Raw genomic sequence first — 26,163 nt, 5'->3', positions numbered from 1 at the left:
CTATACAGAATAATGGGCCCCATATAATGCTCTATACAGAATGGGCCCCATATAATGCTCCATACAGAATAGGACCAACATAATTCTCCATACAGAATGGGCCCCATATAATGCTCCATACAGAATTGGCTCCATATCATTATATGGGCCCCATACATAAAAAATAATAATCAAATACTGACCTCTCTTCTTTTTTCGCTGGTTGTTGAGCTGCTCTTCAGCTTCTTGTCTCAGCACTGCTCAGCGCAGAGGCCACGTTGTAGTGATGTCATCATGCCCTCTGCCCTGAGACATCATAGAGTCAGAAGACTTGGAAGAGACTAGGCAGCGGGGAACAAGAAGAGGTAAGTATTTCAAACAGTTTAAAGGACGGAGGTAGGGCCCGGTGCCAGTGCCAGCGCTGGCACTGGGCACTCTGACTAACAGCTCCATAGCATGCTGACGGTGCTTGTGTCCCCAAAGGTGAGTGCCCTCCCTGCGCTTGCTCAGGGCCCCGGCACTTGCCTGGGTACACCGGGTGGTGATGGCGGCTCTGAGCAGCACCTTGTATGATTTTGTGGCTGTGGTGCTAGTACAGCCCAGACCTATTCAAATTATACAATTACATGAACAATGACTGATCAGATATTACTATGTAGTCCAGGAAAAATGCTTTTTAAGTTTTATGTCATACACTATTTGTTATTGATGCATCCTAGAAGTGTACTGGTTGCTCACTGACAATGGATGACACTGCTGCTGATTCTAGCCCTAAGGTAACATTCAGACATCTGTTTCTGTTTTTATTGTTTTTCATCAGTGTCATCTATTTTGTTTTACTTTTTCATTTTGTTATGCATGCATTTTTTTCTCATCTATTTTTCAAAAGTGAAATGAGAACTTTTTTCTATTGACAATTAGCAATGGATCAGCTATGTACAGATGGAAAATGAACGTCTTCCATTCTTCATGCATTTTTATGGATCCCTATAGGCTTGAAACTCTGGGTCTGATCCGCAAAAACAGATGAGACTACTACATACACTGAGCTCAGAGGAAATGAAACATAGATTGGTTAAAAAATAGATATAGTAAAGCACCACTCCAGCATTTTTTGTATTTTTATTGCAGCGCTGGAGCGGTGCCACTAATCTAAGTTTAATACACCTAGTCTCATATTCATCAGTTGCCATCTTCATCAGTTATTGGCACCGATCCAGCCAGTCTCCAGCAGTTTGTGACTAGTGTTGAGCCACCCCCGTAGTGTTCGGCTTCGGTTCGGTTCGTCGAACACCGGGATGTTCGAGGAACTGTTCGTCGAACTGTTCGTCGAACACCTTAGAACACCGTCGAACACCGTTAAAACCAATGGCAGGCAAACAAAAACACATAGGAACACATAGAAAACACCTTCAAAGGTGTCCAAAAGCTGACAAACTGCTCAGAAGACGCTTTCTTTAAAAAAGCCGGCCGGCAATTCAGCAGCGGCATACACCGGTACCCGACAATTTAGACATGAAGGAATAGAGCATCACACATAGATTAGATAGATAGAAACATGTCAGTCACATATATATGAAGTACAGTGACAGTGTTGCTTACTGTACTTGTCATTTAGTGTAAAGGATTTATTAAAATATATAATAGTGTTTTCATGCACCGTCTCTTTAAAAAAGCCGGCCGGCAATTCAGCAGCGGTACCCGACAATTTACAACAGAAAGAATAGAGCATCACACATAGATTAGATAGATAGAAACATGTCAGTCACATATATATGAAGTACTGTGACAGTGTTGCTTACTGTACTTGTCATTTACTGCAAAGGATTTATTAAAAAAAATAATAGTGTTTTCATGCACCGTCTCTTTAAAAAAGCCGGCCGGCAATTCAGCAGCGGTACCCGACAATTTATAACAGACAGAATAGAGCTTCACACATAGATTAGATAGATAGAAACATGTCAGTCACATATATATGAAGTACAGTGACAGTGTTGGTTACTGTACTTGTCATTTAGTATTAAAATAAAGGATTTATTATTAAAAAAAATTGGCGTGGGGTTCCCCGTAATTTTAGTCTCTAGCGGAGGTTAAGCAGACGGCTGGGGCAGATGTTTGAAGCCTGGGAAGGGGGTAATACCCACGGAGCTTCCCAGGCTACTAATATCAGCCCCCAGCTGAATACCTAGCCTTTACTAGCTATTAAAATGGAGGACCCCCCCAAAAAAATGACGTGGGGTCCCCCCTAATTTAATAGCTAGCAAAGGCTAGGCAGACAGCTGGGGGCTGATATTAATAGCCCAGGAAGGGAGCCATGAATATTGGCCCCCTCCCAGGCTAGAAACACCAGCCGTCAGCCGCCCCAGAAATGGCGCATCCATAGGATGCGCCAATTCTGGCACTTAGCCTCGCTCTTCCACGCTGCCCTGGTGCGGTGGCAGGGGATAATAGGGTTGGGGTTGATGTCAGCTTATAATGCCAGCTGACATCAAGCCCAGGTTAGTAATGGAGAGGCGTCTATAAGACACCCCCATTACTAACCCCATAGTCAAAGTTAAAAAAAAAAAAAAAACACCCAGAATAAAGTCCTTTAATTGAAATAAAGACACAATTCTTTATTGTTCTAAATTAAACCATACTTACCATCACGCCCATTCCAGCTGAAGCCAACGATCTCCTGCAATAAAAGAAAAATAATAAAGCAACCTCATCCTTACCTTTCCATGGTTCCCAGGACAGCTTCAGCTCTGCTACATCGAGATGACAGGCTGGACCGCAGCAGAACGCTGCCATCCAGATTGCCATCCCGCGGACACTGAGAAGCGCAGGCATGCTTGCGCTCCTCAGTGTCTGACTGTGACGGCATCCAGATGAGCCGACAATGAACTCGGCTCACCTCATGTACGTCACTGACAGCGTGGGAAAATTCTCCTGCACTCAGCGCTTCAGCGTGAGAATTTTCCCACGCTGTCAGTGACGTGCATGAGGTGAGCCGAGTTCATTGGACATGACCTCGGCTCATCTGGATGCCGTCACAGCCAGACACTGAGTAGCGCAAGCATGCCTGCGCTTCTCAGTGTCTGCAGGATGACAGGCTGGATGGCAGCGTTCTGCTGCGGTCCAGCCTGTCATCTCGATGTAGCAGAGCTGAAGCTGTCGTGGGAGCCATGGAAAGGTAAGGATGATGTTGCTTTATTATTTTACTTTTATTGCAGGAGATCATTGGCTTCAGCTGGAATGGGCGTGGCGGTAAGTATGGTTTAATTTAGAACAATAAAGAATTGTGTGTTTATTTCAATTAAAGGACTTTTTTCTGGTTGTTTGTGTTTTTTTTAAATACTTTACTAGAAATTCATAGTGGTCATGTCTAATATTGGCGTGACCCCATGAATTTCGGGCTTAGGGCCAGCTGATAATGCCAAGCTGGCCTTAACCCCTTTATTACCCAGTGAGCCACCGCACCAGGGCCCTGGATGAGTTGGGTACAGCGCCAGAAGATGGCGCTTCTATGAACGCGCCATTTTCCGGGGCGGCTGCGGACTGCAATTTGCAGCGGGTGGGGCCCAGAAAGCTTGGGCCTCCCTGCGCTGCAGATTCCAGCCCCCAGCTGCCTAGTTGTACCTGGCTGGACACAAAAATAGGGCGAAGCCCCACGCATTTTTTTTTTAAATTCATGAAATTCATGGAATAATTAAGAAAAAAAGGGCTTCCCTATATTGTTGTGTCCGGCTAGGTACAAATAGGCAGCTGGTGGTTGGGAGCAGCCCGTTCCTGCCTGCTGTACCTGACTGGACACAAATATAGGGCGAAGCCCCACATCAATTTTTTTTTCATTATTTCATGAATTTCCTGAAATAATTTAAAAAAAATTGACGTGGGGCTTCGCCCTATATTTGTGTCCAGTCAGGTACAGCAGGCAGGAACGGGCTGCCCCCAACCACCAGCTGCCTATTTGTACCTGGCCAGACACAACAATATAGGGAAGCCCTTTTTTAAAAAAATTATTTAATGAAATAATTAAAAAAAAATTGACGTGGGGCTTCGCACTATATTTGTGTCCAGCCAGGTACAGCAGGCAGGGACGGGCTGCCCCCAACCACCAGCTGCCTATTTGTACCTGGTTGGACACAACAATATAGGGAAGCCCTTTTTTTCTTAATTATTCCATGAATTTCATGAACTAATTAAAAAAAAAAATGCGTGGGGCTTCGCCCTATTTTTGTGCCCAGCCAGGTACAACTAGGCAGCTGGGAGCTGGAATCCGCAGCGCAGGGAGGCCCAAGCTTTCTGGGCCCCACCCGCTGCAAATTGCAGTCCGCAGCCGCCCCAGAAAATGGCGCGTTCATAGAAGCGCCATCTTCTGGCGCTGTACCCAACTCATCCAGGGCCCTGGTGCGGTGGCTCACTGGGTAATAAAGGGGTTAAGGCCAGCTTGGCATTATCAGCTGGCCCTAAGCCCGAAATTCATGGGGTCACGCCAATATTAGACATGACCACCATGAATTTCTAGTAAAGTATTTAAAAAAACACAACACCCAGAATAAAGTCCTTTAATTGAAATAAACACACAATTCTTTATTGTTCTAAATTAAACCATACTTACCGTCACGCCCATTCCAGCTGAAGCCAATGTCTTCTGCAATAAAAGTAAAATAATTAAGCAACCTCATCCTTACCTTTCCATGGTTCCCACGACAGCTTCAGCTCTGCTACATCGAGATGACAGGCTGGACCGCAGCAGAACGCTGCCATCCAGCCTGTCATCCCGCAGACACTGAGAAGTGCAGGCATGCTTGCGCTCCACAGTGTCTCTCTGTGACGGCATAAAGATGAGCCGAGGTCATGTCCAATGAACTTGGCTCACCTCAGGCACGTCACTGACAGCGTGGGAAAATTCTCCTGCACTCAGCGCTACAGCGTGAGAATTCTCCCACGCTGTCAGTGACGTGCATGAGGTGAGCTCATTCATGTCCAATGAGCTCAGCTGACCTCATGCACGTCACTGACAGCGTGGGAGAATTCTCACGCTGAAGTGCTGAGTGCAGGAGAATTCTCCCACGCTGTCAGTGACGTGCATGAGGTGCGCCGAGTTCATTGGACATGAACTCGTCTCATCTTTATGCCGTCACAGCCAGACACTGCAGAGCGCAAGCATGCCTGCGCTTCTCAGTGTCCGTGGGATGACAGGCTGGATGGCAGCTTTCTGCTGCGGTCCAGCCTGTTATCTCGATGTAGCAGAGCTGGAGCCATCGTGGGAACCATGGAAAGGTAAGGATGAGGTTGCTTTATTATTTTTCTTTTATTGCAGGAGATCGTTGGCTTCAGCTGGAATGGGCGTGATGGTAAGTATGGTTTAATTTAGAACAATAAAGGAATGTGTCTTTATTTCAATTAAAGGACTTTATTCTGGGTGTTTGTGTTTTCTTTTAACTTTGACTATGGGGTTAGTAATGGGGGTGTCTTATAGACGCCTCTCCATTACTAACCTGGGCTTGATGTCAGCTAGCATTATAAGCTGACATCAACCCGAACCCTATTACCCCCTGCCACCGCACCAGGGCAGCGTGGAAGAGCGAGGCTAAGTGCCAGAATTGGCGCATCCTATGGATGCGCCATTTCTGGGGTGGCTGACGGCTGGTGTTTCTAGCCTGGGAGGGGGCCAATATTCATGGCTCCCTTCCTGGGCTATTAATATCAGCCCCCAGCTGTCTGCCTAGCCTTTGCTAGCTATTAAATTAGGGGGGACCCCACGTCATTTTTTTGGGGGGGTCCTCCATTTTAATAGCTAGTAAAGGCTAGGTATTCAGCTGGGGGCTGATATTAGCAGCCTGGGAAGCTCCGTGGGTATTACCCCCTTCCCAGGCTTCAAACATCTGCCCCAGCTGTCTGCTTAACCTCCGCTAGAGACTAAAATTACTGGGAACCCCACGCCAATTTTTTTTAATAATAAATCCTTTATTTTAACACTGAATGACAAGTACAGTAACCAATACTGTCACTGTACTTCATATATATGTGACTGACATGTTTCTATCTATCTAATCTATGTGTGATTCTCTATTCTTTCTGTTATAAATTGTCGGGTACAGATGCTGAATTGCCGGCCGGCTTTTTTAAAGAGATGGTGCATGAAAACACTATTATTTTTTTTAATAAATCCTTTGCAGTAAATGACAAGTACAGTAAGCAACACTGTCACTGTACTTCGTATATATGTGACTGACATGTTTCTATCTACCTAATCTATGTGTGATTCTCTATTCTTTCTGTTATAAATTGTCGGGTACAGATGCTGAATTGCCGGCCGGCTTTTTTAAAGAGACGGTGCACGAAAACACTATTATATTTTTTAATAAATCCTTTACACTAAATGACAAGTACAGTAAGCAGCACTGTCACTGTACTTCGTATATATGTGGCTGACATGTTTCTATCTATCTAATCTATGTGTGATTCTCTATTCCTTCTATTCTAAATTGTCGGATACAGATGCTGAATTGCCGGCCGGCTTTTTTAAAGAGACGGTGCATGAAAACACTATTATTTTTTTTGAAAAATCCTTTACACTAAATGACAAGTACAGTAAGCAACACTGTCACTGTGCTTCTTATATGTGTGACTGACATGTTTCTATCTATCTAATCTATGTGTGAAGCTCTATTCTTTCGGTTCTAAATTGTCGGGTACCGGTATATGCCGCTGCTGAATTGCCGGCTTTTCATGTTTCACTGTGAGCACTGTTCCCATCGATTTGGGCAATCACTCTAATGCCACAACCACCATGGCTGTGGCATTACAGTGAGTGGCAGACAATCCCTGCATGATTGGTGCTCTAAATAGCGCCAGACATGCAGGACACGCTTTTGGTGCACGAACAGTTATCGAACATAACCTCGAACAGCCGAATTTTTTGCAAATCGTTCGGGTTCGTCGAACAACTCGAACACCACCCAAAACAGCTCGAATTTGAGATTGGCGAACAGTTCTAGTCGAACACCGCTCATCTCTATTTGTGACCTGCCTGATCTCTCCAGTGTTTGCTATGTGATCCGGAAGTCACAACTCAATGTAAGTCTATGAGAGCCAGAACAAGGCCAGAACAAGGCTCTCATAGACTTGCATTGAGAGCTTGTGATAGTTACCTCTGACTTCCGGTCTGTCAGAAGTTTCTGTCACAAGATGGGGACACAGGACCAGAGTGGCACCAGGAAAAGCAGAAGACGACGTCTGGTAAGCATAATACTATCGTCAGGCACATTACTTTAGTAGTACCTCTCCAGCATTGAAATAAAGAATAAAACGCAACAATTGTGCTTTAGAGAGTCTGTTAAACTCTATAGGTCAGTGTGCTATCTGTCTTAAAAACAGACAGCACATAGATGAGAAAAATGAATATGTGAACATAGCCTAAGGCTCTGTTCACACCATTATATGAAAAATTGTCCCTTTTTCCTTAATTTGTATTGTGGTCCATTTGTCATCTATAAGTCATCCTTGTGTCTGTTTTTGACATCTATTTTTAAAGCCACAAACAAAAAAATATTTTAAGGTCTAATTTAGTACTTTCCTATGTAATCTTCACAATGGATACATTTTAGTACACTCTCTTACATATGCTTTCCATATAACATTCATTTTTTGTGCATCCATTGATATCCTCTGCAAAAAATAGATGAAACCAGTTCAACATGTGATTTTTTTTCCACACTGTTGAAAAAACATTCATGTGAACAACCACTTTCATTAAAGGGAACCTGTGAGCAGAAAAAACGCTATTAACTTGCAGATATGGGCTTAATCTTCTGGTTAATAGCATTACTAACCTGCCTGGCGCCTGCACGTACGGGGAGAAAATGAACTTTATTCTCCTCGGCAGCATTTGGTTTCAGTGCCGCGATTGGTTCAGTCACCTCTGCTGTAACCGCGCCCCGGCCCTGACTGACAGCCGGCCCCAATGCAGAGAGAGGGTCTGTCAGGGCCAGGGGCACAGTTACAGATGCCGCTCTGTATTCTCAGAGAGGTGACTGAAACGACGCCGGCTCCGCCCCCGTGACTGAAACCCGAATATTACCAGGGAGAAAAAGTTAATCTCCCTGCAGTGTTCGGGTAAGGCCATGGTCTCACTATCAGTATTTGGTCAGTATTGGGTCAGTATTTTTTCTCAGGAGTGGGAGCCAAAACCAGGTGGGGAACAATCAGAGAAGAGGTATAATAGAAACAAGTGCACCAATTCTGCATTTAGCACCCACGCCTGGTTTTGGCTCCCACTCCAGAGAAAAAATACTGACCGAATACTGACGGAATACTGATAGTGGGGCCGTGGCATAAGTGCAGGCACTGGGCTGGTTAGTATTGCTATTAACCTGCAGATTAACCCAATATCTGCAGATTAAAAGCGATTTTGCTGATGATAGGTTCCCTTTCACTTTGGTCCTTTTTGGATAAAAACAGCAAAGGGAACTAAAAATATGCTTGTGTGGAGTTGGCCCAAATCTGTTACCCCAGGACTTTATCACTTGCTGAAACTTTAATAACAAAACACAAATGTTTTCATAAAGTAGTATCTGTCAATTAGGAATCACATTTAGAAGAAGTGACCTGCAGTCTACATGACCACATCAGGTTTGCCAATGACACAAATAGATTTCCTAATAGATAAATAAATAATAAATATTTACCTAGGAAATGAAAAAATGCAATATAAAAAAATCTATTTTGTCACTTTATAATAATATATTGTAAAACATCCAAGAGGTAAAAAAAAAACATCTGTAAAAATACAAAAGACCAGACAGGGTACTTATTTTATGTAACTTCTGCTTCTTAACATTGTAATCAGCCATCTGTTAGAAAAGACAATGCTTCCTCATTGCGACTGCATCAGTGACAGCTGCAGAATTTAAAAGATGGAATCCCAGATACTAATGTACAATAACATTTTGGCCTCCTCCCATCCACAGTATGTAAATTGCACTTTCCCACTATCAAAGTAAGTAATTTAGCCCTTTAAATACTCTGAAATTTGCATTAAGCTTTAGCTGATGCCGGCAATAGTAATTTATTTTATTAGTGGCTTTGGTTATAATGAACTCATTAGACAATGAGGATATGCTAGGAGCATGCAAGATAAATATTTAAGTGTAGAAATACAATTTCAACTTTTGCAAATCTCGCAGTCAGTCTGCTTCATTACGTTGCTGCCAAACTCTGCTTATATTTACACGGTTTTAATTTAAATAAAGCATCACAGAGGAACAGGAAGGAGTTATTGAGCTGTTTCCACCTCTGAGAACTATACAGTGCTGGCCAAAAGTATTGGCACCCCTGCAATTCTGTCAGATAATACTCAGTTTCTTCCTGAAAATGATTGCAATCACAAATTCTTTGGTATTATTATCTTCATTTAATTTGCTTGCAAGGAAAAAACACAAAATAGAATGAAGCAAAAATCAAATCATTGATCATTTCACACAAAACTCCAAAAAAGGGCCGGACAAAAGTATTGGCACCCTCAGCCTAATACTTGGTTGCACAACATTTAGCCAAAATAACTGCGAACAACCGCTTCCTGTAACCATAAATGAGTTTCTTACAATGCTCTGCTGGAATTGTAGACCATTCTTCTTTGGCAAACTGCTCCAGGTCCCTGATATTTGAAGGGTGCCTTCTCCAAACTGTCATTTTGAGATCTCTCCACAGGTTTTCTATGGGATTCAGGTCTGGACTCATTGCTGGCTACCTTAGAAGTCTCCAGTGCTTTCTCTCAAACCATTTTATAGTGCTTTTGGAAGTGTGTTTTGGGTCATTGTCCTGCTGGAAGACCCATGACCTCTGAGGGAGACCCAGCTTTCTCACACTGGGCCCTACATTATGCTGCAAAATTTGTTGGTAGTCTTCAGACTTCATAATGCCATGCACACGGTCAAGCAGTCCAGTGCCAGTGCCCCAAACATCAGGGAACCTCCACCAAGTTTGACTGTAGGGACCGTGTTCTTTTCTTTGAATGCCTCTTTTTTTTCCTGTACACTCTATGTTGAGGCTTTTTCCCAAAAAGCTCTACTTTTGTCTCATCTGACCAGAGAACATTCTTCCAAAACGTTTTAGGCTTTCTCAGGTAAGTTTTGGCAAACTTCAGCCTGGCTTTTTTATGTCTCGGGGTAAGAAGTGGGGTCTTCCTGGCAGGGCCGGCGTCAGCACCCGGCGCACCCGGGCAAATGCCGGGGCCCTGAGCAGGCAGAGGGGCCCACTGGCGGTCGCGCACCCCGCTGGGCTATGGGTCGGAGGAGAGCGGTGTCAGCGCCCGCCCTTCTCCGCCGCTTGCTCAGGGCCCCGGCAGCTGGATACTTACCTCTCCCCGTGCCTCTGCAGATCCGCTGTCTTCCTGCTCTGCGCTCCCTGTGACGTCTCAGGTCAGAGGGTGCGGTGACGTCTTTACACCGCGCCCTCCCCTGAGCCGTCACAGGGAGCGCAGAGCGGGAAGATACCGGCGTCGCTGGAGTCCAGACCAGAGCAGCGGCAGCAGGTAGCAGGTGAGGAGAAGGGAGGTGAGTATTTGATTTTTTTTTTTAATGTATGGAGGCATGGGGCAGTATAAAGAGAAGGGGGTGGCATCCTCCATGGAGCATTATAACGAGAGAGGAGGGGGCATCCTCCATGGAGCATTATAGAGAGAGGGGGGGACATCCTGCATGGGGCATTATAAAGAGAGGGGGGGACATCCTTCATGGAGCATTATAAAGAGAGGGGGGGCATCCTGCATGGGGCATTATAAAGAGAGGGGGGGACATCCTGCATGGGGCATTATAAAGAGGGGGGGTGACATCCTGCATGGGGCATTATAAGGTGGGGAACAGCCTGCATGGGGCATTATAAAGGGGGAGTCAGCCTGCATAGTGCATTATGTGGGGGGGAACAGCCTGCATGGAGCATTAAAAGGGGGGGGGCTGTATGGGGCATTATGTGGGGGGTAACAGCCTGCATGGAGCATTATAAGGGGGGGACAGCCTGTATGGGGTATTATGTGGGGGGTAACAGCCTGCATGCAGCATTATATGGGGGCCAGTATCCTGTATGGAGCGTTATATGGGGGCCAGTATCCTGTATGGAGTTTTATAAGGGGACCAGTATCCTGTATGGAGCGTTATATGGGGGCCAGTATCCTGTATGGAGCTTTATAAGGGGACCAGTATCCTGTATGGAGCGTTATATGGGGGCCAGTATTCTGTATGGAGCCTTATATGGGGGCCAGTATTCCGTATGGAGCCTTATATGGGGGCCAGTATTCTGTATGGAGCCTTATATGGGGCCAGTATTCCGCATGGAGCCTTATATGGGGGTCAGTATTCCGCATGGAGCTTTATATGGGGGCCAGTATTCCGTATGAGGCCTTATATGGGGGCCAGTATTCCGTATGGGGCCTTATATGGGGGCCAGTATTCCTTATGGGGCCTTATATGGGGGCCAGTATTCCGTATGAGGCCTTATATGGGGGCCAGTGTTCCGTATGAAGCGTTATATGGGGGCCAGTATTCCGTATGGAGCCTTATATGGGGGCCAGTATTCCTTATGGGGCCTTATATGGGGGCCAGTATTCCTTATGGGACCTTATATGGGGCCAGTATTCCATATGGGGCCTTATATGGGGGCCAGTATTCAGTATGAAGTGTTATATGGGGGCCAGTATTCCGTATGGAGCCTTATATGGGGGCCAGTATTCTGTGTTGAGCGATTCACCGGTTTCTGAGCTATTGTGGAATTTACAATAGATATCACTCATGTAATGTAAGAAGTGAAATCTTTGCATTGTACTATATATATATATATATATATATATATATATTTATATATATATATATATTTCTCCGCTATATCTCTGCATCATGAATCATGGTATGTGTTAAAGGGGCCCACTGAGACTCTTTCGCCCGGGGCCCAGAAAAACCTGGAGCCGGCCCTGCTTCCTGGGTATCCTACCATACAGTCCCTTTTCATTCAGACGCCGACGGATAGTACGGGTTGACACTGTTGTACCCTCGGACTGCAGGGCAGCTTGAACTTGTTTGGATGTTAGTCGAGGTTCTTTATCCACCATCCACACAATCTTGCGTTGAAATCTCTCGTCAATTTTTCTTTTCCATCCACATCTAGGGAGGTTTGCCACAGTGCCATGGGCTTTAAACTTCTTGATGACACTGTGCACGGAAGACACAGGAACATTCAGGTCTTTGGAGATGGACTTGTAGCCTTGAGATTGCTCATGCTTCCTCACAATTTGGTTTCTCAAGTCCTCAAACAGTTCTTTGGTCTTCTTTCTTTTCTCCATGCTCAATGTGGTACACACAAGGACACAGGACAGCGGTTGGGTCAACTTTAATTCATGTTAACTGGCTGCAAGTGTGATTTAGTTATTGCCAACACCTGTTAGGTGCCACAGGTAAGTTACAGGTGCTGTTAATTACACGAATTTGAGAAGCATCACATGATTTTTCAAACAGTGCCAATACTTTTGTCCACCCCCTTTTTTAGGTTTGGTGTGGAATTATATCCAATTTGGCTTTAGGACAATTCTTTTTGTGTTTTTTCATTGAAGACAAATTAAATGAAGAGAATAATACCAAAGAATTTGTGATTGCAATCATTTTCAGGAAGAAACTGAGTATTATGTGACAGAATTGCAGGGGTGCCAATACTTTTGGCCAGCACTGTATAAAGCTAAAGTGCATCTTGAATATGATCAAGACTATGCTGTAAACCACACTCAACTCTAAAAATGGTGGGAGCTACTTTCATTCATTATATCAAGATTAATATTATTACATTACGTTTGCTTTAAAAACAGCATTATTTTACGATATTGATGGGAGAATCTGATGAAATTCAGTTTGCTGAAATTTGTCCAGGAAATTTGGTTTGCATCACATTTATTAAATGCTAATTAAATGTGGATTATTATGCTATGATCATACAGCACATTAAACATATGATGAAAAAAAATAATAAAATGAATACCTTACCTTTCACCCTGCTTGGTTGTTCCATTCTGGTCATCATTCATAGGCCAACGGTCTCCTTAATGCCACGGACCCTGCGGGGTCTTTGGCATCTCTCGTGCCTACCAGGCTTCACTACATTGATGTGTCGTGGACCAGTGACATCATGACATCTAGTCAGTAATACTAAGTGAAATAGAGCAAGTACAAGGTAAACTATTTAAATCAAATGTCACAGCAAATAAGTACCCATAAAAAGATAATTTATTAGATATGCCTTAAAAAATTGTAAATACAAAAAACACAGCAAAAATTCACAAAAATTGTACAGATTATAAACAGTGATAAGCGAGCATGCTCGCTACTGCTCGGTGCTCGCACGCTCGCTACTGCTCGGTGCTCGCACAATCATCTCACTGTTCGAGATGCTCAGCGCTCGGTGAGTACTTCCGGGGTTGCTCGGTGGGAGCTCGGGTCCCCTCCCTGCATGTTTGGCACTCTTTAGAGCGCCAATGAACATGCAGGGATTGTCTGCCACACACTGTAATTCCACAGCTATGTTGGTTGTGGCATTACAGTGATTGGCTGGACACACAACATCATCAGGTCTATATCAGACCTGGTGCCGCCATGCTCGTCACAGTCTACTCCAGAATCAGGCAGTGTAGATGTGCTGCTGAGCTAGAGTGAGATTTGCTTGTTTTTTAGTTAGTGTAGTTATCCACCATATATTATTCAAATATCCATCTCAACTAACAATCCTTCTAAGAACTAATCCAGCTGCATAGATATCAGTGCTAGGCAGGCAGGCAGTGAATGGGCAGACTGCAGTGCATATAGCAAGAGGGTCCATTCCAGTTTTGTCTGCTGTTGGTGCTTTTACAGATATTTCTAGAAATATCCCCAGGTATCAGGGGCCAGGAATAATTTTTTTTTGGATCTTAATCCTGATTATTTGCTTAAAAAGCAATCCAGAGAACACCATTTTTCTGCTCCATTTGCTTGTTGGCACTGCAGAATACAGCCAGATCCTTTCCATATTACAGCGCTAAAAATCCATCTATTTAAAACTGTGGTTTGTCTGTCACACGGATCACATATAAGCGCTGAAAATTCTGCCATTTCTGGCCTGCAGTGAAATTTTGTTGCAGTGTGTTAGCGAAGTTATTGACACCAGTTCGCTGTTAAAAATAGATACCTACAGGCCAGCTATTAAAAACTGTGGTTTGTCCGTCACACGGATCACATATAAGTGCGCTGAAAATTCTGCCATTTCTTGCACCATTGAAATTTTGTTGCAGTGTGCTAGTGAAGTTATTGACATGAAGTTCCTGTTAAAAATAGTTACCTACAGGACAGCTATTTAAAACTGTGGTTTGCCCGTCTCATGGATTACATATAAGTGCGCTGAAAATTCTGCTATTTCTGGCCTCCATTGAAATTTTGTTGCAGTGTGTTAGCAAAGTTATTGACACCAGTTCACTGTTAAAAATAGTTACCTACAGGGCAGCTATTTAAAACTGTGGTTTGTCTGTCACACGGATCACATATAAGTGCGCTGAAAATTCTGCTATTTCTGGCCTCCATTGAAATTTTGTTGCAGTGTGTCAACGAAGTTATTGACACCAGTTCGCTGTTAAAAATAGTTACCTACAGGCCAGCTATTTAAAACTGTGATTTGTCCATCACACGGATCACATATAAGTTTGCTGAAAATTCTGCCATTTCTAGCCTCCAGTGAAATGTTGTTGCATTGTGTTAGTGAAGTTATTGCCACCAGTTCACTGTTAAAAATAGTTACCTACAGGCCAGCTATTTAAAACTGTGGTTTGTCCATCACATGGATCACATATATGTGCGCTGAAAATTCAGCCATTTCTGGCCTCCATTCAAATTTTGTTGCAGTGTGTTAGCGAAGTTATTGACACCAGTTCGCTATTAAAACAGGCCAGCTATTTAAAACTGTGGTTTTCCGTCACACGTATCACATATCACTGCGGTTCAAATCCAGCCATTTGTAGTGAACGTGGAGAATATTGTCCTCCATTTAAAATGGGAAAGGCTCATGGCAAGGGATAGGGAAGTGGACGTGATGGTGATGACGATGCATGCAGAAGACGAGGCCGAGGCCGTGGGCTAGGTGAAATTGTGCCAAATACCCACATCTTCTCGCTCGACCTTCCTGTCCCAATTAATAGGGGACCGCAGAACACCATTATTGAACACAGAGCAGTGTGAAAAGGTTATTGGTTGGATAGCAGATAATGCTTCCAGTCACTTAGCCACCACCACCACCACCCTGTCTTCCACACGGTCAAGTCTCAGTAGCCGTGAGTCTGGAACGCATATTCCTCACCTTGATCCTCCTTCCTCCCACCATGCCGAGTGCCCGGAGACAACTGATCCCACACTTGGACACTTCGAAGAGATGTTCACTTTTCCATTTAGAGATTCGGGCCTCTCGCCCGGTCCACTTGAAGCGGGGCAAGAGGAGATCGCATGTAGCGATGCCCAAATATTTGAGCAGCCACGGTTACACGAAGGCGACGGTGGGAAAGTGTCACAAGAGGTGGACAATGATGAGACACAATTGTCAGAAAGCCAGGAGGAGGACCAGGGTGCGGAAGTGGAAGACGAGGAGGTGGATGATATTGTAACTGACCCAACCTGGCAGGGGGACATAAAGAGCGAGGACAGCAGCACACAGGGGGAGGGAGGCATAGCACCACAACAGGCAGGAGCAAGCAGTGTGGTGGCCGCAGAAAGAAGGCGGACAACCATTCCCCGTAACATCAACACGACAGAAGTTGCCAGTACAACTGTTAGGTCTTCCTGAGTCTGGCTATTTTTTAAAGACTCTATAACCACAAAAAGGCCATTTGCACCACCTGCCAGGCCAGCATCAGCCGGGGTAGCAAAACTACCAGCCTGACCACCACCAGCATGATCAGGCATATGGCAGCAAAGCACCTGACTAAGTGGGCTGAACCCCAGGGTCCAGGAACAGTGTCTGCGGGTGCCATCACTGCTTCTTCTGCTGTTGTGCGTGCAAGCCAATCCTCTGTCCATGGCGCATGCGAATATGCCTCCTGCCCCGCACCTGTCATTGACCACTCTCAACTAGCACCATCAGCAAGCACCTCCACATCCTTGTACTAGAGCAGCGTTCAGTTGTCACTACTCCAGTCCTTGGAACACAAGCACAAATACGCAGCCAACTCCCCACAGGCCACACTACTAAATCCACGCATTTCTCAACTGCTTGCACTCGAAATGTTGCCTTTTATGCTCGTGGAGACAGAAGCTTTCTGCAACCTTATGGCGGCGGCCGTCCTTCGGTACTCGATCACCAGCCACCACTATTTCTCCCGGTGTGCCGTCCCCGCATTACACAAGCAATTGTCCCACAACATTAGCTGTGCCCTCAACAACGCAGTTACTGGGAAAGTCCACCTAACCACGGACACGTGGACAAGTGCTTGTGGGCAGAGATGGTACATCTTGCTAACGGCACACTGGGTTAACATAGTGGAAGCCGGGACCCAGTTGGACCTTGGGACGGAACACGTCCTCCCAACGCCGAGGATTGTGGGCCCTGGGTCAATCAGGGTTTCCCCCACATTCTACTGCCCCTGCACCTCCTCCTCCTCTTCAGCATCCATCTCCAAAATTACCACATCAGTCGCAAGCTGGAAGCACTGCAGCACTGCCTCGGCCAAACAGCACCAGGCTGTGCTGAAGCTAATATGCTTAGGTGACAAACTGCACAATGCTGAAGAGTTGGGGACAGCTCTGAAAGACCAGGCAGATCTGTGGCTGACACCGCTGAACCTACAGCCAGGCATGGTCATGTGACAATGGCCGGAACCTGGTGGCGGCTCTGAGGCGAGGCGAGCTCACACACGTACCATGCCTGGCCCATGTGCTTAACCTCGTGGATCTGCTTGTCAAAGTACGCCATTTGTGTGCCCATTTTAGAAAGTCACCTACAGCTTCCGCCACCCTTGCCGTGTTTCAGCAGCGTTTGCAGCCTCCGGCTCACTGACTGGTGTGTGATGTCCCCATGCATTGGAACTCTACATTGCAGATGTTGGGAAGGATTTTCGAGCAGAAGAGGGCAGTTGTTAACTACCAGCATCAACAAGGCCAGTTCAGACTCCACACATAATACCTCAGGAGTGGACATAGATGTCAGACATATGTACCATCTTCCAAAACTTTGAGGACTCCACCAAGATGGTGAGCGGCGATGACGCCATAATTAGCGTCACCATCCCGCTTCACTGTCTTCTGAAACGCTCTTTGCTCACAAACAAAGAGGATGCATTGCAGGCGGGGCACGATGAGATGGAGCAAGGAACCATACAGGGTGATTACACAGCCCAGCCTCATCTCATCCCAATATGGATTGGGTGACAATGAGGAAGAGGAGGAGGAGAAGCTAGTTTTCATGCGCTATAAACGGTATTACCTGCACAAATGTCATACCGTCTGTTCAGCGTGGATGGCCTGAGTACAGGGAGAAGAAGGAGGAGAGCATGGTCAGTCGTCCTCTTGGTGAGGACATGGAAGTCTTGCCTGTCTGGCATGCATGGCTGAGTTTATGTTACGCTGCCTTTCTCATGACCCACGCGTTCTCCTAATTTTGGGTGACAGTCACTACTGGTTGGTGACACTTCTAGATCCATGCTACAAAGAAAACTTTCTATCTCTTATTCCTGAGGTGGACAGGTCTACTAAAATGGGGCACTACCAGAATGTCCTTGTTGCAGAATTATTAAAAAAAATTCCCATCTGAAAAGGCTGGTGGCAGAGGTCACAGTTCGTTGGACAACCAAGGAGTACAGGCGAGAGAGACACAACTCCAATTCAGCAGAGGCAGGGGAACACTGTCAAAGTACTGGGACCGTTTTCTCAGATCCTCCCATCTTACATGCCCTGAGGCGCGGGGTACTCTCACAAGGAGTGCAAAGTTTGGGAAGATGGTGAGGGAGTACCTGACCGACTGTACCAACGTCCACCGTGATTCCTCTGTGCCTTATAATTATTGGGTATCTGTAGCGCCCCGAGGGTTCGGCCGCTACAGGGGTATTGCACCTCTGCCAGAGGTGTGGTATTCCACCCCCAGGTAAGGATGGAGTATGGAACAGGGCTCAGTTAGCTACATACAGCACACACACCCCATTTCCGAGGGACAGCTCAACGGTACTCCCATTAGACAGAAATGCAGGTACGACAGACCATGTCCCTGGCTGGAGTGGGGAGGGGGGAGGAACACCCAGTGATGTAGGAGCAGATAGGGGTTGGTTCCTGAGCGTAAGTAGGAGCCCATTGGTTGCTGGTCACCTGGGCTCATGGCTAGAGGGAGGTATAAAAGGTGGGCACCACCTTAGGACAGGGAGTTCAGTCAGTCTGTTCAGTGAGAGGAGAAGGCAGGGGGTAGAGGCTCTGTAGGAGCTCTACTCAGGAATGGGCCTAGGGAGAGGCCGAGGAAGAGAATGTAGTGGAGTGGAGAGAGAGGAGGTGAAGGGGAGCTGTGGTTCCTTCTCAGCCCAGCTCCACGAGAAAGGAGAAGAAGGAGGAACAGAGAAAGGAAAAGAAGAGACAGAAGAACAGAGGGGCTCAGGAACAAGAAGGTGGAAGGGACCCTAAGAACCCACGAGAATACCGGGTGAAGGGTCAGGAAGACTAAGGGTACCGGATCCCAAGTTGGTGGAGGAGAAAAAACCCTCAGCCAAAGACCGGAGGCTGTGACCATTTATTGGTGCAGCACCTCATCAAACCTGCTAGGAAGGCACCATAAAGGACAGCGGGGAACGGGGCCCACGTTTAACCGCACAAGTCCGCGGCAGCTGGACAAAAGTGGGTCACTGGTGAGGCAGGCCAGAGAAAGGATTGAAGGGGGTCCTGGGCCATGCTCTTGAACTGTCTGGGAGTAGACCGAGCCCCTCACGGCTCGGGCGGTCACTGCTGACAGAAGTGACCCGGAACAAATGAACTGTGAGTAAAGACCCTGGACTGTAACTTGTTGTCTGTGTGCTCCTTTGCGCCTCCAGCACTATTGGTACCGGGACTCTCACCACCATCACTCCCACCATCCACTACACTGTCCTGGGGCCGCACTCTTTCCGTGGGGAGTCACACCATCCCAGCTGCATACATCATCAGCCCCAGTGGTCTGCCTTGCAGCGGCGGTTCCTAATAACCGCAATCCACGGGTGGCGTAGTCGGACATCACTTAAAACTTATAAAGGGACTACCACTGGTCTGACCACCCTGAGCCACGGACCGGGTCGCCACTACTACCCCCATCGTTCCCCTATTGCCCGGATCCGAGTGCCCCACGGCTCAGGGGGCGAGTCAGCTTTGGCGTAGTTGGCAGGATCTCGTGCCCGCTAACAACGGGTACTGTGCGCCTGAAGAGAAAGAGACTGTTTTATTGAAATTGACCGTGTTGAAAATGGCGCACGCCCCAGAAGAACGAGCGCCATAATGTGCGCGCCAAAAGACCCCAGGAGGCCGCCTCCCATCGTGGGCCGGGTCCCAGAATGGCGCCCCAGAAGGAGCCCACCCCCAACAACCATGAGTGCGGCTGTGGAGATGTCCATCAAGGTGGGGGGGCTGCCCCTGAAAGTGATTGTTACCAAGTTGCCACGGGTGGCGTAGTCGGACATCACTTAAAACTTATAAAGGGACTACCACTGGTCTGACCACCCTGAGCCACGGACCGGGTCGCCACTACTACCCCCATTGTTCCCCTATTGCCCGGATCCGAGTGCCCCACGGCTCAGGGGGCGAGTCACATCCAAGCTGGACATGTGGACATGTGACATGAACTGGCTCTCTACGCCTTGGAGGTCCTGGCCTGCCCTGCCACTAGCGTTTTGTCAGAGCGGGTTTTAAATGCTGCTGGTGGAATTATAACTGATAAGCGAATCCGACTGTCAACTGAAATGCTGACAGGCTGACTCTTATAAAAATGAACAAGGGCTGGATTGGGCCAGACTTCTCAACACCACCGAATGATAGAAGCGTAACAAACTCAAATCCAGTGTCTTTTTTTGGGAGGTCTATTCCCATGCACCTCTTCACACCTACACATGGGTATACGCTTCCTGATTTTGTCCATTTGCTCTTGTCTTCCTCCTTCTCCTCATCCTCCTTCCCCACATCATTCACTACCATATCTACCATATCACCTCCTCTACGAGTCTTGCAAGGGGCATTGGAGTGCCCCCAAATTTTTGCAGCCGTTGCTTCACTGCATAGGCAAACACTATGGGAGGTCTACTTCCTAATAATGGGAACATTTTTTCATGAGGCCCTTTACATCTCTTCCAAGGGGCATTGGATTTCCTTCAAATTTTTGGTAGCTTTTGCATTCACTGCATAGGCAAACATTATGGATGACCCACTTCCTAATAATGGGAACATTGTTTTTAGGAGGCTCTCCGACCTCTACATCTCTTCCAAGGTGCATTGGAGTGCCTCCAAATTATTGTCAGCCTTTGCTTTACTGCATAGGCAAACACAATGTGAGACCCACTTCCTATTAATGGGAACATTGTTTTTAGGAGGCTCTCCGACCTCTACGTGTCTTGCAAGGGGCAATGGAGTTCCTCCAAATTTTTGGCAGCCGTTGCTTCACTGCATACGCAAACACTATGGGAAACCCACTTCCTAATAATGGGAGCATTGTTTTAGGAGGCTCTCTGATCTCTACATCTGTTGCAAGGGGCATTGGAATGCCTCCAAATTTTTGGCAGCCCTTGCAGTCACTGCATACGCAATAACTGTATAAGAGACCCACTCGTTAATAATGGGAACAACAAAGCATAGCTGGCTGATGGCTCTCTAACATTAGCGAGGGCTGACTGCTGGCCCTTTAAGAATAGTAAGGGCCGCCTATAAAAATAGGCTTTGTGAATTTCAGCGTCCCTCCATCATAAATTAAACAGGATGTGTCTGATGATGTGTCACACACCACATGGCCAGATAAGGTTGTAAAATGTTAAAATTACATTTACCAGTAAATGCATTTGTCTTGGTTGAAAGCAATGCAAAAGTGCAAAAACGCATCAAAAACGCTACGTGTGAATATAACCCAAGGTGTGGAAGAGCACTTTTGTTTTTGGTTATTTATTTTGCCTTATATACAAGTCATTACCCTGGAAAAGATGTTCCTTAACATATTTCCCAGGAAAATCTATTTTGGTTTCGGTATTGTATGTTTTATTGTGAGTCCGCAAAAGTGGGGTAATACCTCTAACAACATTGTTGACATCAGTGACCTGGGAGTCAGAGATGCTTCCAGGGGTCTTCCTCATGCTGTTCACATGTCATTTGAGCACTGTTCCCATCGATTTGGGCAATTCTTAGGCCCTCTGTAGACCGCCGAGGGGAGCCGCCTGAAAAATGCTCGAGTTTCCCATAGACTTACATTGGGCTCGTTGCTCGGGTCGAGCACCCAAACATTCCAATTTGCTCGATCCGAGCATTGAGCACCCGAGCATTTTAGTGCTCGTCCATCAATAATAAGAATCAAATATAGCTAACGCGCCTAAATAAACTCCATGTAGAGCAAAAATACTATATCAAAGACCTGATGCTAACAAATCCCTGTATAGTGTCCTATAAACAATGTCTACCTGTCCATGGTGGCTATGACCCTTAATAACGCAAATGGCGCTACCTGCTCAGCATCGACTATCCTTAATATCCCTATCGGTCTCTGCCATTTCTAAGAGTAGGATAAAACACTAGGGAGAAAGTAGCGCAAATAGGGTCTTATCTGACATACAATTTGAGTTATTTATCAGATTGTACTAACTTAAAAGACGTTTTTAAATCATTGTACAGCTGCTGCAGATCCACGGGTTGCAAAACCGACAAGCATGAAGATTGGAATAATTTTTGGATACCTCCCACGCTGCATTGAATGGAAGACGTCAATTCTCAGGGATTTATTCAAACTTATGGTTTAAAAGTGTTAAGCACTTCTTCAGGAAATGACTACATACCTTACCGATGTCACCGCTCATCATAATGTGAGAACCAGCATTAGCTGCTGCTCAAGTCTATGGTTCTCATGCTGTGATGAGCGGTCATAGCCGTTAAACAGCCACTGAACTGCGGTAACCTTACTGATGTCATTGCTCGTCACAGCAGTCCGGGTCTTGTGCTGCACAGCATGAGACCCGGCAGTGGCAACTGCTCCAGTCTATGGAGCTGTGTTCTCTGTAAGGGTTCCATAGGCTGTACGAAGAAGATGGGGATCATCGTGGGACCTCCATATTATGTATAACAGCGGACCCCTGTGGATTCTTTTATTGGTAATAAATGGGTAAAAGAGGGTAATTATCGGGAAGTGCTTTTTCCAATTAAAGGACTTTCAGGAAGAGCCGAGGAAAAGCGCCAAAATTAGTGCATCTAATAGATGGGGCAACTGAGGGCTGATCTTATTAGGCTGGGAAAGAGCCAATATTCATGGACCTTCCTAGCCTATTAATATCAGCCCACAGCTGTCTGCTTAGCCTTTTTTGGTTATTAAAAATAGGGGGGACCCTAAGTCTTTTTTTGGGGGGGTTCCCCTTTTTAATAACCGGTAAAGGCAAAGCAGACAGCTGTGAGAAGATATTAATAGGCTGGGAAGCTCCATGTTTATTGGCCACTTCCCGTACTAATAAGACCAGCTTACAGCTGTCAACTTTCCTTTAGATGGTTACTAAAAATAGGGGAACACCATGCCATTTTTTTAATTTATGTATTTATTTGATAAATACAAGTACAGAAACCTACACACACAAATCACTGATTTTATATCTCACTGACATATTTCTATCTATGTATTCTTTTCTGATGGTTTGGGCTGTGAATTTACTGTAGTTGGCTGATGAAGTGTCGGGTTTCCTTTGAGATGTGCCTGTAAAAATCAGACGACACATGCATTGTCCATGTGCCATGCGATTTTGTTCTCGTACTCATTGAATTGCATTGGTGAGTCTTGGCCATTCTCCGCAGCCACACACAGCATGCTGCGATTTTTTCCTCAGCCCAATTCCAGCTGAGGAAAAACTCGCAGATGAACACTGCCTCATTGAATAACATTGGTGCAAGTGCAATGCAATTTTTTCTCGCAATGCACTCGCTGGATTTATACGCTGATGTGAGCAAGGCCTTACAAACATTCTCTTCACAGTGAGACACTATGGACAGAATGAGCCAATTTTGAATTTAAATTTCTATACAGTGGGATTTTTATGAATATTTATATAGATGATACTAATATGTGATACCTGCAGCTAATCACTGGCCTCAGTGGTCACCTGACAACCTTGCTGGCATCACCACTCACAATTAAAGCATAGCTGTTTTTTTTGGTATTCCATCTAAAAATATTTATGCAAGCTAAATAATATATTGTATAAGTAAATATAGTACCATTGGCATAAAGTCAGTCCTAATATTACAACATTGATGGCAAAATAAAAAAGTACTGCAGGCTCATCCTTCAAACGTTAAAAACTATTCAAAATAATTACAATTTGCAAGACCTGACTGAGTACAAATTAGGCACAGAGGACACTGAAAATTATGTTAAAATATAAATATCAAATTTTAAAAAGGAAAACATTTTTATACTTCTTGTGCTTATAAGGAAACATACTGCAAAGTGCATCCATGAAGTCTCCTGCAAATGTTGGATTCTGTCCCTGGTGACCAATGTAATTGAAAAACAGAGTTACTTCAATGCACACTGGACACTAATAACATTTTCATTGCATTGCAAAGCCTAGTGTGCCTGGCAATTAGTGTGCTTTCAAGCAAATCATATAAGAAAAGTGATTTTTATGATTTGAGTAGCAGGTTTTCAAAAGTAAAAGGAAAGTAACATAAGATCATTCTTGACTTTTATACTTATGACTACCTGATGGAGCATAGAACAGTATGTGGACTCGATACATTAATAGAGTCATAAAGATAATACATATTATTTATACAAGCCCAATTCCCCAAAAAATTTGGGACACTTTCTAAAATGTAAAGAAAACAAGAATGCAATGTCTCATAGACATATTATTTTACAATGGATCAGAAGTTGAAAGTTGGATATTATATTTAAAATAAAAAAATGCATGCAGAAATTAATGGAAGCAAAAACAACTCAAAAAAGTTGGGACAGGGTTAACAAAAGGCTGGAAAAGTAGGTGGTACTAAAGAAAAACAGATGGAGAGTCAAATTTCAACTAAATCACTTAACTGTGCATTAAAAGAGCATGTTATAGACGTAGAGTCTCTCAAAAGCAAAGATGGTCAGAAATTCACCAATCTGCGAACAACTGGGTCTGAAAAAGAATTTCAGAAAAATATTCCTCTTTGAAAAAATTGCAAAAACTTTGAATATCTCACCAGCTACAGTAAATAATATCATCAAATGATTTAGAGATGCTGGAGAAATCCATGTGAATAAGGGTCAAAGCCAATGGTCAATTTTGGATGCTCGTGATCTATGGTCCCTCAGATGGCGCTGCATTAAAAACAGGTATGATTTAGCTGTGCAAGTCACTGCATGGGCTCAAGAATGCTTCCAGAAATCATTGATGATGAAAAAAATTCCCTATTCAATTCACAAAGGCAAGTTAAAGGTCTATCTTGCAAAGAATAAATAGTGCGGTCTTCTCTAGGCCAAAGGTCGCTTAAAATAGACTGGGGAAAAATGAAAAACTGTTCAATGTTCAAATTAATCTAAATTTTAAATTCTTTATGGAAACCATGAATATTTTCTCCTGCGGACTCAAGTGGAGAGGGGCTATCCAGCTTATTATAGGTGCAGAGTTCAAAAGCTTACAATTCTGATGAAATAGGGTTGTATTTGTGCCTATGGCACGCACAACTTACACATCTTGAAATGCACCATCAGTACTGAGCATTATATGAAGGGTTTAGCAAAACATATGTTCCTACCCAGACACTGTCTGTTTCAGGGAAGGCCTTGCATATTTATGAACCACATACCTCATCCATCATATCAGTATGACTTCACAGAAGAAAAGTTTGATGATGAAATGGTCATCTGCAGTCAAGACCTTTCACCAATATAAAACATTTGGCGCATTATGAAGCCAAAAATCTGACAAATACCCTGGACTGAGTGTTGAGCAGCGAGATTCCTACATCAGACAAGAGCGCCACCAATGGTTTCCTCACTTACCAGACATTTTATAGACTGTTGTGATAAGAAGGAGGGATGGTAGACATGACCCTGTCCCAACTCTTTTTGAAATATGTAGCTGCAATCAATTTCTAAATGAGTTAATGTTTTCAAATGAAATGAAAGAAATGTCTAACTTTCAAATTATGATCTGTGTTTAATGTTATATTGTGAATAAAATACAGCTACTAAATCATTGCATTCTTTTTTCTTTACATTTTACACAGTATCCCAACATTTTTGGAATTGGGCTTGTACAATAGATAGGTTTGTTCATATAAAATTAGAAAAAAATAGGTGGTTAATAATGGAACATGCTCAGATTGGGTGACACTTAACAGTGAGGTGCCAGAGGGGTCAGAATTGTGCCCCCTTTGTTACCATATTTTTTAATTAACTTGTAGAGGGCATACACAGTAGTATTTCAAAATTTGAAGATTACACTAAACTCTGTAAGCTATTACAGGAGGATAGGTTAATATCACAGAGGAATTTATGTAAGCTGGAGTCTTGGGCTGAGAAATGGCAGTTTGAGCTTAATGTAGATAAATGTAAGGTCTTGCATTTGAAAAGATGAAATAAAATGTATAATTATGTACTAAATAGTAAAACACTGGGTAAAACAGTCACTTAAAAAACTGGGGTGTATTGGTAAATGGCAAACTCAGCTTTAGTGAATAGTGCCAGGCAAATAAAATAATATGATGCATTAAATGAGGCATAAATACTCATGACAAGAATTAAGGGGTACCGTTTCTCCTTGAGGAGAGTGACATACCAGCTCTGGCATGTTGAGGTATGGAGGCTTATTCGCCGAGCAATGCTCCTCTGGGAAATTTAATATGCAAATTGCCTCTCTTCAGAGAAAAAGAGGACTTGAACTCTGTAACGCCACCTATTGGAAGCAGCAATCCTACAAGTCACAATCATCCCTTTAACGAGTCGTGTAATATGACTTGGGATAAAAGCCAAATCAGAATCTCA

This window comes from Phyllobates terribilis, unplaced genomic scaffold (assembly GCF_046119375.1).
Source record: "Phyllobates terribilis strain yellow unplaced genomic scaffold, ASM4611937v1 Scaffold_1__5_contigs__length_1240528914, whole genome shotgun sequence".
Classification (NCBI taxonomy): Eukaryota; Metazoa; Chordata; class Amphibia; order Anura; family Dendrobatidae; genus Phyllobates; species Phyllobates terribilis.
This window is presented reverse-complemented; position numbering follows the sequence as displayed.